The sequence below is a fragment of the Manacus vitellinus genome, unplaced genomic scaffold, assembly GCF_001715985.3.
Source record: "Manacus vitellinus isolate BGI_N305 unplaced genomic scaffold, ASM171598v3 scaffold_43_pilon, whole genome shotgun sequence".
Classification (NCBI taxonomy): Eukaryota; Metazoa; Chordata; class Aves; order Passeriformes; family Pipridae; genus Manacus; species Manacus vitellinus.
In genome coordinates, this window is record NW_021940560.1 from 4,719,330 (window position 1) to 4,733,915 (window position 14,586).

The following is a 14,586-nucleotide window of genomic DNA, read 5'->3' on the forward strand; positions in this document are numbered from 1 at the left end:
AAATTCTGAAGGCTGAATTAGTTAGGGAGAGTGATGAACTAGATGAAAAATAAGTTAAAAAAAAAATAAAAATAAATGCAAGCTTTTCTTCCACATCTGTCCAAAGGGCTGGAAGGAAAGCCTGACTCCTGACTGAACTGTCTGTGTGTGCTGTTTTGTTCCAGTTTAGTTCTTATCGTATTTGTGATCAGACCCCAGCAGCTTTAGCAAAGGACTCTCACGGCAGCTCAGCTTGGAGTCGTGGAACGAAGATCTCCAGTGATGGCGATCGATGCTGCCGGCGGGACGGACCGCGGTGGGGAGGGATGGATGACAAATGGCTCTTACACAACAGAAGCATTCCTTGAAAACCATAGGTGGAAACTGAGTTACAGAATCCCTCCTGTTTTGATGCTTTAAAATGGGAGAAATAATTCTCTGGGCTATTTTTGAGTATCAAAACGCAAAAAGCGCTGCTTTATTACGGCAGCGAGGGTGCACAGGGATATTTTATGCACCTTGAAATGCATAGGGTTTTACAGCTTTATACTATCATCTAATTACAATATTCAGGTTCTAATTACAATATTTGGACACAACTTCATCTACATTGGACATTACTACATTACACTGACTTCTAAAACTGTGCCTCCCATAATACCGTCCTCGCCACACCCCTGACATGCCTCCCGAATTTGAGTTGGAGGTCCCCAAAAGACCATCTCTTCCTCTTCCTCATCTCCTTTGATACAGTGTTACGTCTTCTGGAATGTTTTCAAGGCTCCTGAGTAGCTTTGACTACTTATATCAAGGGTTATGTCTCTTTCTCCGTACATTTTTGCATATAGAAAACGCCTGACCTCCTTCTGTTGAAGCTCTTAATAAAGAATGATAATACTGCATTTTAGGAATTTTGTAACAAGCTAAAGGTACTACCAAACTTTACTAAAACTTATATAAAAGAGATTTTACAGCTACAGTTGAGCACTGGAGAGGTGCTGCCATTGAAGTGTTTTCTGTATAGAATTCAAATGTAGATAAAAGAGGGGATGCTGAATGCCACGTCCTGCACACTGGGCTCTCCCAGCAGAGCCAAGGTGATGTTAAACACCTGCTCTCCCACATATTGCAGACCCTACACTGTTAGTAGTAATGGGGTTGTTGTCTGGTCTCTGCTGGGGGTGGTCAGCTGTGCTGAGAAAGGTCTCGCTCTACTCTTTCTTCTCTACCTTTGTGTCAAAGGTGATGCTCCTGCAGAAATTTTTGGTGGCAGCAGCGAAGTTCCCGGTGGCCTCCGATTGTCAAACATTACAGACACTTTGTTAGATGGTAAATAAGAGATGCTGCGGAAGGAAAACCATAAAGAGAGAGATCTTGGACAAAATGCCACTGCAAAATGGGCTATAAAATAACATGCGAGTTAACTCAAACACCAGCAGAAGCAAAGATGCCTGTATTGGCCATTATGGGGCACTTAGGGGCTTTTACAGCAGGCTGAGCTTCCTGGCAGTTAATTTTTATGTTGTTTTGTAACTTGATCATATTCACTACTGTTGTGCAAATGCCATTAATTTAAAGAACTCTCAATCAGAGATGATTATTGGTATGCAGGAGTTGTGATATGCAGAATTCAGTGAAGGCTGAAATGGTTTAGTCCATTGTGCTGTGTACAGGGTGGAGATCAAATATGACAGGGGCTGTTAACAAGCTGATGAAGAATTTCTCAAAGCTCTTGATGTCTTTTAAACAGAACTTTGTAGCTGGAGTTCTAAAAACCCATTAATGTTTAACCATAAAAAAAGTACTCTTTAAAGACTAGGTAGCACTAACATGATGTCATCAGCTTTTCATAGAATCACAGAATGGTTTGGGTTGGAAGGGACCTTAAAGCTCATTCCAACCCTAGGCCATGGGCAGGGACACCTTCCACTAGACCAGGTTGCTCCAAGCCCTGTCCAACCTGAACAGTTCCAGAGATGGGGACCCACAATTTTAAGAGTTTGTTCTTTCAGATACAAATCGGAAGTTGGAAAATTAAGAGTTTCAACCTGAAATGGACAGAATTGTTGTTCCAGTGGTGCAAAAATAACAATTAAATACTTGTAAGAACAAGCCTTACTGTAAATAGAGAATAATTTGCTCTGTAGAAAAGCCCAAGTATAAGATTATTTTACTAGCTGAAAACTTGTACTTGCTTTATCTGAGTTCTGATAAATGGCTGAGGCCTGTTGGTTACAAATTAGGTCTGTTGACTTTCTGCTCTTCATTATAGTGTCAGATTTATACCTAAAACAGACCAAAAAATAGTAATAAAACTGTGCTATAACCAGCACAAAATCTCCATAGTGTACAAAATGTCATTTAGGAAACTCTTTGATGTTTGTGGAAACAGCACATTAGCTTTATTTGTCTCTTCTTTCCATTTGCATTTCTGTGCTCTTTGCTTCCTGAGGAAATCTTTTTCCATTTAATTAGACAGAAAAGCTAAGATACGTACTTGTTAGCAGGCCTAATTTGCTGTGCTGTGCCAAAGGTTCTTTGCAAGGCTGTGTTTGGAGTGTGGGGAGGATGATTCCATATTGTTCCTAGCCAACCCTTAACAGGAATGCTTACTGCTGCTTTTGTACCACTCTCTCCAGTATATCTGTTCTTGGCTTCAGCACTTTTTGCTCTTAATCAAGTTTCCAGAAAGCCCCCGTCTCACCTGCCTTGCCACCCACAAAGCTGTGTGGAACACCACCAGTTCTGGTGTTAAACCTGCGACTTTAAAAATCTCAAAACGTCATTCTGGTACATACCAGACTCTTATACTATCTAATATTAGTAAAATTATTAAAATATTATTAATAATCTCATGAAAGTTGTGTTTTAAAGCGTGCTATATATTTATAGTACTGTTTGCATGGTAAAGAACTTGCCCTTCACACTGAATGCACCAGAATATGTGAAATAAGGAAAACTAGTGAACATAAGATCTGTAAAAATATTCAACTCATTGTATCCCAAATAATTGGTATAATTATCTCTATTTAACTACAAACCAGTGCTGAAAGCTACACCAAAGCAGGTTTTATAGATGCTAAGAGTGGAATCATTGAAATTATTTCCAGAATGCCCATTGCATCATGCACTGAAGCAGCTGAGGGCTCACATTTTGGAGACCTGCGAGTTGCACTCAATCCTGCCTCCTCTGCCTTAAGTTCCCCTCTAAACCTGAACACCTGCAAACTTTCGCAATTTCACAAGCAAAGACTGGGAGTTCAGTTCCCCAGCTGCAGTTTTTTTCCTCAGTTGATTTTCAGTAAGAGCCTGTTACCCGTTGGTGTGTTTGGCAGACTCCGTGCGAGGGGTTACGAGCTGGATTTGCGGATTCTCGCGGAGCTCAGCTCAGTCCTCTTGGGTGGCCTCTCAAGGCTTTAGGAAGGATGCTTGTACATCCTTAACAGACTGGTTGCCACAGAGAGGCTGTTTTGCAGCCCGGAGGAGTTGTCCTGTGTTCCACATAAAAAGCTAATGCATCCTTCTTTTAGAAATAACAGTTGGAGATCATGGGGCGGCAGCAGGTAGGACGAGCTGTACTTGAACTGGGTTTGTGATGCCCAAGGAAAAATAAACCAAACATCTCTGCTGAGACCTGAGGCTACAGCTCCAAAAAGGAGGATTGCAGGGCTCCAGGTCAGGGGGTTGTCAGACTGCACAGGGAAAACAGAAATGCCAAGGGCACCTCCACGTCCCAACCCACCAGGACTTTGTGATGCTGCCAAATAACCTTCACTGCCTCCAGTCCCCCCCATCTCTCCTTGCTCAGTTGGGCTGTGTAGATTTATCCTATGTTGGGACACTATTTCACAGGTAAGTTTTTCCAATGAGGCAGTGCTGAAACATCCCATTTGATAATTTTTTAAAAATCTGTTTCTCATTTTCAATTCAAAGTTTTTCACATTAAGTGGTTTATTTTGCACTTAAAAGAGGATATAACACAACAAGGAGAGGCTTCATTTATAATAACTTATTTGGAACCACTTAATGTTTTCATTTATTTTTTTTTTTTTAGAATATTCATTTATGCACATCTTGAAGATTTAGGGTTGGTCCAAAATTGGGGAAAAAAAGAGAGTTCAAGTATCTGTGTTATATAGGGTATTAGTTCTGTGCTTCATATCTGATTTGAATAAGTTATACTATGCTGAGTCCAGATGACTCCCCCGCCAACCAAGCAAGTTAATAAAACACTCTGAGCTTTATATATTTATAACATTTTACTGAATGTGCTATATATGTAAATTGAAATTTTTGATCAAGAAGAAGAAAACTGATTGGTCATGTCTGACTTGCATCTAGACTCATTGTAGCATTGAGACTTGAATTGCTACTTAATTAAAAAAGCAAAAGTAAAAGAGATTGCACCTCTGACAATATTTCAGAACTTTCCTATATTTAAAGAGAGAATCAGTTGTCTGCTTTATCAGGCAATGTAGGGTTTCAGTCCTACCATCCTACTGCCACAAATTAATCATGATGAGTCATTAACAGTGTCAGTGTACCCAGGAATGGATAATATGTACATACAAAACACATAAACCAGAGTTCATACATATGCATACAAATGCACTGTTATAATCCTATGTACATAAGCACATACTCCATCTGCAAAAGGATGACCTTCTACAGTACTAAATGAATTAAAAAATCTTTCCTAACTACTTCAAGTGTATAGATCATGTTCTTAGAGCACCCATAAAAGTCACAGTTACTGCCAATTTGAGAAATTTTAGCTCGGTACTGCTGTTTCTCTTTCACTGTCAGGGGAGGAAAGAAATCCTTCTTATTAGAAGGACAAGATGTACTACTGGGTGGTACCCTGACAAATGACCTTTTCCAGGCTTTAATAGCTCCAGGAAGGGTATCCTTGGAAGTGAGTGAGTGTTTACAGTTGCCATTTGAGTGGGGGAGCACTGTACCTTTCTTCTGGCCTCTTTGGGCAGTGTGAGTGAAAACTGCCTTTTAACATATGTATCCTGGACATTTCTCTTCTGCTAAGGGACAGCCTGAAATTTTCTGCTTTTGTTTAACTAAACTCCTCAATTTCATAAAAAATAAGAGACTGAGTGTCTTGCAGAAACAGATCCAAGCAACAGATCTGTAATATTGCCTTGCTGCATTAGGTGGAAAAAAGGCATTATTGCAGCTTTTCACTGAGGAAGGACAAAATCCATCCTTCCTTATTCATTAGGGCCTTTCAGGCAGTGACCGTTCTGTCACAGCTGAGGTGACAGGAGGCCATCCTTCACAGCAATGAACATGTCAGCCTCTTCTCTTCTCAGCTGTCACCCCATCATTATGCATATGGCAGAGAGGAAAAAAAAACCACCAAAAAACCAAAAAAGATGAGATTTGATTGAAACCTGGATTTGTGCAGACATAAGGATCGTGACTCAACAGGTGTGATCCTTACGTTTGAAATAGGGATGAAAATAGGAGTCAGACGTTATTGAAGTTTGCCCAGCTGCCTTGTATGACTTGTGTTGGGTGCAAGGGGTTCATTTTCTGCAGCTTTCCTGCATGAAACACATGCAGCTGATGCCATTCACTGTTTGGTCACACATAAAACAAACTTATTTATCTTTAAAAAGACCACAGCTATGTCTTACAGTGTTTGTAATAATCGATACATCTCCTAACTTACACGAACGAAAGGAGAGAGAATACCTAGTAAGGAATTTACTGAGGAGCTTGTTGCCTGTCTCAACCTTTGGAAAGCAAATCTCTTAAGTCAGTGATGGTCAGAGGAACACTTGGTCTCAAAGGGGAAGGCTGTGCTGGAGCTGAATGCAGAGCTTGCAGCAGGACCTTGAGTAAATGGCTGAATCATAAGAATCTCTTAATAAGCATAGCTCAGATAATGCAAATTTTTTTGTGTGTGTGTAAATGATACAGAACAGCTACACAAATACCTCATATTAAAATTCCTGATGTGGTTTAGAAAACTGTATTATTCTTTCAATTCACTATGCACTCCTTTGATTTATGTAGCTCTGTAACTGTACAGCTGTCTAGAGAGAGCAAAAACATCCCGTGCAGATTTCACAGCTGCCTGGTGTCAGCAGAAGTGACATTGAAAGCTATTTGAAGTCTGTTTTAGCAGGGGGGTTTGTTGCAGCAAAATCATACATGGAGTATACTGTCATTAAGTTATTTGAAAACATGATGATAATGTGACAGAAAAAACAAATGTGAAAATGTTGGCCTGTACAGAAAATAAGCTGTTGAAGGAAAGTAAATCAGATGTTATTCTTCTGATGACCACATGAAAGTGTTTACAATGTGATATATGAAGAGGAAAGGATAACTAGAGGAAGGGCAGAGAAAAGGAAGAATTGGAAGTATTTTAGAAAATACATATAATTCTGACTTCCCACTTTTTTATTAGACTGATTAGGGAAAAAAGCAAAACCAAATCCAAACTCCTGACTCCTGCAATGCTGATAATGCATTTAGTCCATTTGGGATTCACTAGTGATTAAAAAACTTGCTGGAGGAGTCAAGGACCACATGAGAAGTAAAAAAATGTGATTCAGTGTCCTGGCCTAAACTGGATCTCATTTAGTCTAGTTATTGCAATTTAGTGGTGACTAATTTAAGCCTTACTTACTGCAGAGGTGCTGCTCTGATCTACAGAGTCAGGAGGGAAACGTGAACTCCCATTATCAGCCAGTATTATTTTCAGAGCTTTTTGTTGTGGCCCTGAAAAACCCCCACACTCGGTGCTTTTTTAACTTACATAATGTGTCTCAGTCCCAATTGCTCTATCTATCTATTAACCTACATACGTCTATACTGGGGAAAAGAGTGCAAATCTGAGATGCCATTTGCTATTTCAGTCTGTCCTTGAAACTTCAAATAAATCAGACAGAATAAGACCACTCTGATTTCCACCAGCACCACACACAGCTGGGTTTCACAGGGTGTAAGTAGCAGGACTCTCACTGCAGTCACTCAGTGTAGCTGCAATGTGTTAACAAAAAGGTTTTTTTTATTATTTTCAGATTAAAATGTAGCATTGGTGATAATGCACTCCCTTGTAACCACACTCTAGGCAAAAACACATCTTTTGAAGCATGATCAATGCTCCATGTGAAGTTCCTTTTTTTTTTAGAAATAGAAATGCTGAATATTCTCTATGACATGCTTTTAAAATCTACCCTCCACCCTTACTAGGTTTTAATAAGACCAAACATCACACAATAAAATAAAAGGTAATTTATGACAAGAATGTAAATATATGGTAAATCCATAGCAGAGATATGCCTTGGAGTTAGTTGGGGGAGTTCATTCCAGTCTAACTATTGTAAGAGTAGAGTAGCTTATGTGACTTGTTTGTCAACAAATGTTACTCTTCATAAATTTCATACTATGCTTCAGTCTTTCTTCCCTGTTTGTTTGTCTCTGTGTGACAGAGACACACGCTGTCTGTGGCTGCTTCAAGCTGATCCTGTGCAATCCTTAGCATAAGGGGAGCTGGCCCAGATGGATATTGGGTTTCTTGGGAGAAGTTGAGGTTTTTAATTTTTTTTTTAACTTTTTTTCAGGAGCACTTATTTCACTCAGTGAGCCAGTATGAGCTATATGTGGGGGGAAAAAAGTAGAACAGAAGAGCAAGGGTAACTTTAATTGATGTTTGGAGGTTGCACTGCCATAATTACTGCTGACAAGACTGGGCAGTGTAAAGCTGGTCCAGCATGGGAATGAGGGCACTCAAACTGCACAGCTTCCCTGGAAAGCCCCAAAACTCAGCCTAAAGGTACTTCCCTGCTGGTCTCAGGTGCTCAGGTGCCCCTGGGATTAATTACATGGACTAACAACTAATAGGATAAAACTAGACTGAGCTGTACTATTCCAGCTTTCAGAATTCTTGGCATTACCTTAAAATGATGTATTTCACAGCATCACAGAATCACAGAACGGTTTGGGTTGGAAGGGATCTTAGAGCTCATCTCATTCCAACCCCCCTGCCATGACCAGGGACACCTTCCACTGGGTTGCTCAGAGCTCCATCCAACCTGGCCTCCTCAAAGGCTCCCAAGGTGTTCTGAGTCTGAGCTAAACAAGAGCTGGAACTAAGAAAAGTATTAACCAAACTAAGAAAATCCTTGGACGTTCAAAGATTTACTTTGTGCTGGATTTCTTTCATTTCCTATGTGCCCCAACAGAGAAATTTGTTTTCTCTGTACCTGTTTATAACAACCTGCAGGGAGACTAATAATATGCAGGGAATGTTTAGGGGGAACAGGTAGTATTACTCTTTTAATTAATTTCTACAGCAATTATTGTTTTCCTGCATTTTTGGTTCTATTCCAAGACCTTTTTTTTTTTTTTCTAGAAGCACTTACATCCAGGTCTCATTTTTTTTTTCTGCCATTCTCTTTAAGTAATAGAGGTGTTTATTTAAGGACAAGTGAGAGGTGCTGGGAGGGGCAGGCATCATGATTGAACTGTGGGCTCCAAATTGGAAGGACTTTTAAAGTTGGGTGTTATTAAGAGCACATTTAATCAGGGAAAGTGACAAACAATTTGTTGTAAAACACATAAATACTAGTGGGAAACTAATTTCAGTGGCATAAAAAACAATCAACACTTGCATATAAAGTAAATGGAAAACGGGTGCCCCTGCACGTTATTGCTCCTGCCGAGCACCACATCCATTTACAACAATTACTTTCTGCTCTTGACCAAACCAGCCTTTTTTATTACCCACAGAGTACTCCAAGGGCAGAAAATATACAGAATATGCAAAAATAGCCACGGGATTTTCCTTTTTTTTTTTTTTTTCCCTTCTTGGTTGGTCATATTTAATAATCATAAACTTCCTTGTTGCTTAAGAGCCTGACCTTCTCTGTTAGCAAAGCTCGCACCTAAAAATCCTGCAAAGTTTCAATTTCTAAATGTCACAAAATATCAAATGAGTGCAGAAGATAAGAATTGAGTCAATAAATGTTTGTATTCTTCTTGTGATGCTCTTTTGTATTTAATTTTATATGGAAAAAATATTAACCCAAAGTTTAATCCTTCCTTCGAATAGAAGAAAGAAAGAGAGCAGAGCCTGTGGTAGCAGTCAGTTAAAATATTGATTACAGTGCATAGCAGTTTACTGGAAAATAAATAAATAAACCCTAGATGCCTGCAAACTATTTAGGAGTAAGCATAGTGCTTCCTATGGTGGGAAGAAGTATAATTAAAAAGCTATCAACAGTCTGGGATTGTCAAAAGTACTTTGTCACCTGAAGCACATTCCTTGTAATTATCTTTTGGGCTTTAAGCTAGATCACCATTAACCTCCAAAGAAGAAGGGTTACTATGCTTTCTGGTGTGAGAAATTGTATCATCATGTAAATTAAACCCTGTTAGGTAGTCAAATTGGATTTGGGAAACGATTGAGTATTAAACCTAGTCATGTATATTATCAAATGACACAAAGCATGAAATCCTAAGAGGGAAAGAAACAGAGAATTTTTTTTTTTTCTTTCCTTAAAAATGTCAACATTTTTATACGAAAATCTACTTTTTTTTTTTTTTGGTGAAGATGAAAATAAGAAACTGAGGTAATGTGTATGTATGCACATTTTGATTACTTTTTTTTTTCTTTTTAATTTCCAGGGTATAGAGAATGAGACAGCCCAGTGCTAGCTGATAATAATGTAGCAGTACTTGAGTCACACATATCTATTACTCAGGATCTCATACCCTGACACATAATTGCCAGGGTTGATAGGCAATGCCTCCTTCTACCCATATGAATCTAATTTCCCAAATTTCCTGCTGATGTATCTGCAGCAATAGTGGCTGCATGGAAGGCAGCTCTCTCCATCTTTGTAACTTCATCTGCCTGGTGTTATGGAACATGTGAAAAAGTTTTAACCAATTGCTGAAAAATTAATAATATCCTTTGTAGCTTAGAGGGTAGTATTTAGGAATAAAGGAAAGGAAAAAAAAAGACTGAATTTTCTTTTACTGTATTTTACTGTATTTTATTTTCTTTTTACCGCATAGCCTGTAGTTAGTATATGCCTGAAAAATTTGTATTTTGCATCAGAGGAGAATAAATGCCTTTTAAGTGTATTTTTTTTCTCAGTAGCTTTTCTGGCAGTGTTTAGAAGAATGCAGTGACCAGCATAAATTAAAGGATGATTTCACTCTGATAGCAAGTTAATGCCTGGCAGTGACAGAGACGAACCTGCAAAGACACCAAGCCTGAGGATGGGTTTAAGATTCCATGTGTCTGCAGGTGTTTTAGACGGGCTGAGTTGAGAGGTATCATCAAAATTTCACAATGGCATGTGGTGGCAAACTCGTTCCTTGTCCTGTTTCATGCATCCCCCCTGTTTGCTGTCTGCTTGCTGGAATACCATCAGCTCTTCCAGGAATCTCAAGCTCATAGCAAATGTCTCTGTACCCCAAGCCCAGACGGGGCGATAGGAGCTCAACGTGTCTGTCAGATCCCCCGGCTCCTCGTGGTGCACCCAACACAATGCTTGCACCCAACAGTGTGCTGAGAAGGCTTTTTAACATGTGAAAGAAAACCTTTTTCCATTTTGCAAAGAGCTGTTGTGCAGAAAGGAGAAGGCTGAACTTCCACTGATGGCGAGGGAAGAGCGGATATTTTTCCTCAGAAACAAGAGTGAAACTCAGACCTTGGCAAATTGCTAACACCTTGTTCCCTCATGAAGGAGCACACGCTTCTTTGTAGTTGCTAAATATAAAAATAATTTGCCAGCAGTCTCCAAAGCCTTCTGAGAGTTTAAATTTTTTATTTTTTTTTTTATTTTGAAGAGAATTTTTTTTTAATGTTTCTGCCAGATTACCACATGTTGACAACGGGCTGTATCCAGCATTTAGAATCATTTTGCTTTCAACTTGTGGAAAGTGGGTAATTGAAGTGGTGTGCACAATAAAGGAGAACATCCATTGGTTCCATATAAACCTTTTAAAAGCCTCGGAATGAAAAGTAAGGCAGGCTAATATGAATTGCAAAAGGACACAATTAATTTGTACATGAAAGAAGATTTTTTAGTATGCCATTAGCCTCTGTAATAGCCAAAACTAAAAAGGCAATCATGGATAACCTTGCCAAGAGTACAATGAACTGATTGTCATGAAAAGGTTTTGTATTTTAAGGAAATGCATAATGTTTTTATAAAAAATTATTTTGTTAAGTCTTACTTGCTGCCAAAGAAATCACATTTAAAAAATGTTATTAAAGGTATGATCATTTCAGAGTAGTCAAGAAAAATCAGGAGCATCCACAGACACAAGTGGAAGTGATGTTGCCATTTAGAAGAATTTTGAATTTTCAGCAGACCAGTTCTGTCTCATTTCCTCCATGTCCTTGTGCCTTTCCATATGCCTTATTAATGGAAGCATCAGTTAAAAAAAGCCACGAGGAAGTTATGAATCTCTGTTCTACGTCCCATATCTTTAAGAAGCTAATTTTTCCATTTTTTCAATAAAAAAAGAAAGTCTCTTCTCATTTATTCCCCTTTATTCTCCCTAAGTTACTTAATCTTTTTCAGCATATATTATCTGCATATTATAAAGCATATATTCTATTTTTAGAAAAAGTATGTAAATTCTAAGAATTTATTAAGTGGTTTTATTTCTAGCTATAGCTAGCCAAGGTCATAAACTGCTCTTGAAGATTCCTGCTAACAATGAAAGTTAAATTACGCTGCAGATATTAAAAAGACAAGATTGTGTGACTGATAAATTATTTTCTGCATACCATGAAAAAAAAAAAGAACCATGAGATTTCAGTAGCCTGATTTAATCAATAACTCTGTAATTCCTAATCAATCATAGTTCACTTTTATCCATCATTACAAGGGTGCAATAATTATTAGTCCTCTATGAAAGTATCTGACAGCATCAAATAATTTACTGAATATTATGACAGTCTTATGAAACAACAAGGAGATGGTGTCTTGTCAGTGATTGTGAGAAACTATTATTTATGTTAGTAACACTTAAAATATCACAGTAACCAGAAGAGAGACCCCTGAATCTTACAACAACAATAGGGACTACAAATTGTATCTACTGGAAATAAGGTGGGATATATTTGCTGGAAAAACGTAGTTCTCAAATATGGGGTGTTTTAAAACGTTTAGTATGTATTTATTTGGGAAAAAATCATTATGGCAATTTATGGTGCAATAAACTGTGGTATGGGTGAATTTTATAAGCCTTTCTCATGTGCCCGCTACAGAAGAGCCTTATCGATTATCAGTCTGATTTTTTCATCAGTGCTGCTCATTTGTAATTCCATTCAAAATCATTTGGTAGCAGGAGAAGGGACAGTTTCTCAGTGCCTGTGGCAATCGAGACCATTTATCTCCAGACAGAAATCTCCTCTCTGACTCGCAGTGTTCCGGTGGCAGCAGCTCAGTGACTTCTGTGCAAAGTCCTGGCCCATCTCAACCCAGTTCCCTACTTGCTATTTACTCACCCTCACACTCTTCCTATCCAAAAGCTAGGATATCTGTTTGGTGGTACATGTCCACACAAATGAGAACTTCAGAAGATCCAGTTGGATCTCTTTGAGTTGGGTAGATATATGATTGCCTGTGCTGTCTCTTAAGTCTGGCATATTCTGCTCTACATTTATGTATATTTAGATTAATCATATTAATTATGTTCTGGGTTTTCCTCTTCCTCTGTTCTTCTTTGATGTTGTAAATAGGTGGAAAACAGAACTGATGAGACACTTGCCATCAGCACATGCTGTGTGACAGAGAATCTGTCACCCACCATTACATCCAGGTTTTTCTTCTTCCTCTGTGATCCTTCTTTGCCATTTCTGACAAATTTCTCCACTCTACCATGCTTTATTTCTCTCATTTTTCCTTCCTCTTCTGGATAAATGCTGCCTTCTTCAGCCTCTCATATTTTCTCTGGTTGTGTAGTGCTCAAGGCTGTGCTCGACCCCGGGCAGTATTTCTTTTATCCTGTTCCTCACTGTGGTGTGTTCCCATTGCAGCCATGGCACAGCTCTGCGATAAATCCCATTTTCTGCCACTTTTCCAGCTGTCGAAAATACCCCTCTTGATGAGCCAGCTGTTGCAATTAATGACAATTACAGCCCCATTTAAGATCCCTCCTGCACGTTGGCTCTCTGTTGTGCTGACCCCAGGGTGGGGTGGAACGATGGGAACAAAGGTCTACAGCCTGATCTGACGTGAAGTCAGCCCTTGTAGGGGCAGGGGATTGGACCTCCTGAGGTCCTTACAACCCAAATTATTGTATGGTTCCAAATATAACCTTTTTTTTTTCCCGAAGTATTCTTTAAAGAGACGTATAAGACTCCCTAAGGATGCGTGAAGCTCGTCCTCTTCTTTCCCATCTGGATTTCTGCGTTTCATTTTGTCTCCCAAAGAATCTACACTTGAAAGCACAGCTGGGGTATTAGGCTTCTTTCCAGAAGAGTTAAAGAAATATCAAGTTCCAATTACTCTGAAACTTCATTTTTTTCTGCTTTAGGTTCTGAGACAGAGAAAATGAATAATGACTGCTTCCATATAAAAAAATGGGAATTAAATACAAAATAATTATAAGGACAAAAACAACAGTAATTTGGGTTTTACTTGAATGATTCTTTCCAGGCCTCTTAAATTTTCTTGGCTTATTTATTTTGAGAAAAAAGAAAAGATTAGGTAAAGGATTGTACCATTTGCACTATAACTTTTGAGAAGAAACGTGGAAAAGCAAAGAGTCTCACTCACCCTGAAATAATTCAATCAGATTTGGTGAAGTTACACCAGGGAGTAATTTGGCCCAAGAAGCTGGTAATCATGTACCCCAGATGTTACAGTATTTGAAGGCAATGGTCCATAATAGTAGAAGGAACAATATTATGCCCCACAGGACCTATCAAGTGAATGAGATGTTCGAGAGACTTTCTACACAAACATTGATTCAGTACTGGTTGCAAGATCCAAGTGTGCCTAAGAAAATGAAAGACTTGACTGAACCTTAATATTATGGCTTAAACCTACTGGTGTGTCTTTTAGAGCAACCAGAGGGCATTTTAATATAATTCCCTAACTGCCTATATAGAAATGGCCAGTTTGCTATGCAAATGTCATTTCTATTGCTTTACCAATAGGCTTAAAACTTTTGAAAGAATGTCTTCATGTATAGCTCAGTCTTGCAATATTTTTGTCTTAATAGAAATGCTTAATGCAAGTTCTTAAAATATTTTAAGATATTTATGGTAAGTAAGTGTATGCGAAAATCTACACACATTTATGTATTTTGAAAAACAGTTGCCTGGTTTATCATCTGGAGGACAGAGGTCAGAGACACATTAGAAATAGAACAATTATGGTTTGTACTCTCTGATTAAATATCAGAAGCAGTAACCAGCCACAGCATTAGTCATAATATTAGAATAAAAATGACAGTTGTTCTTGTAAAGGGCTAATGAGCTATGTGTATAATGCTCTTCTGTAATTTCAAATCAGATGAAGACCCGCACATACTGATTCATTTCTCCCACTCAGAAAAAGAGGAGACTTTCCAAATCTTTCGTGTGCCCCAAAGTAAGCACTGAGTCTT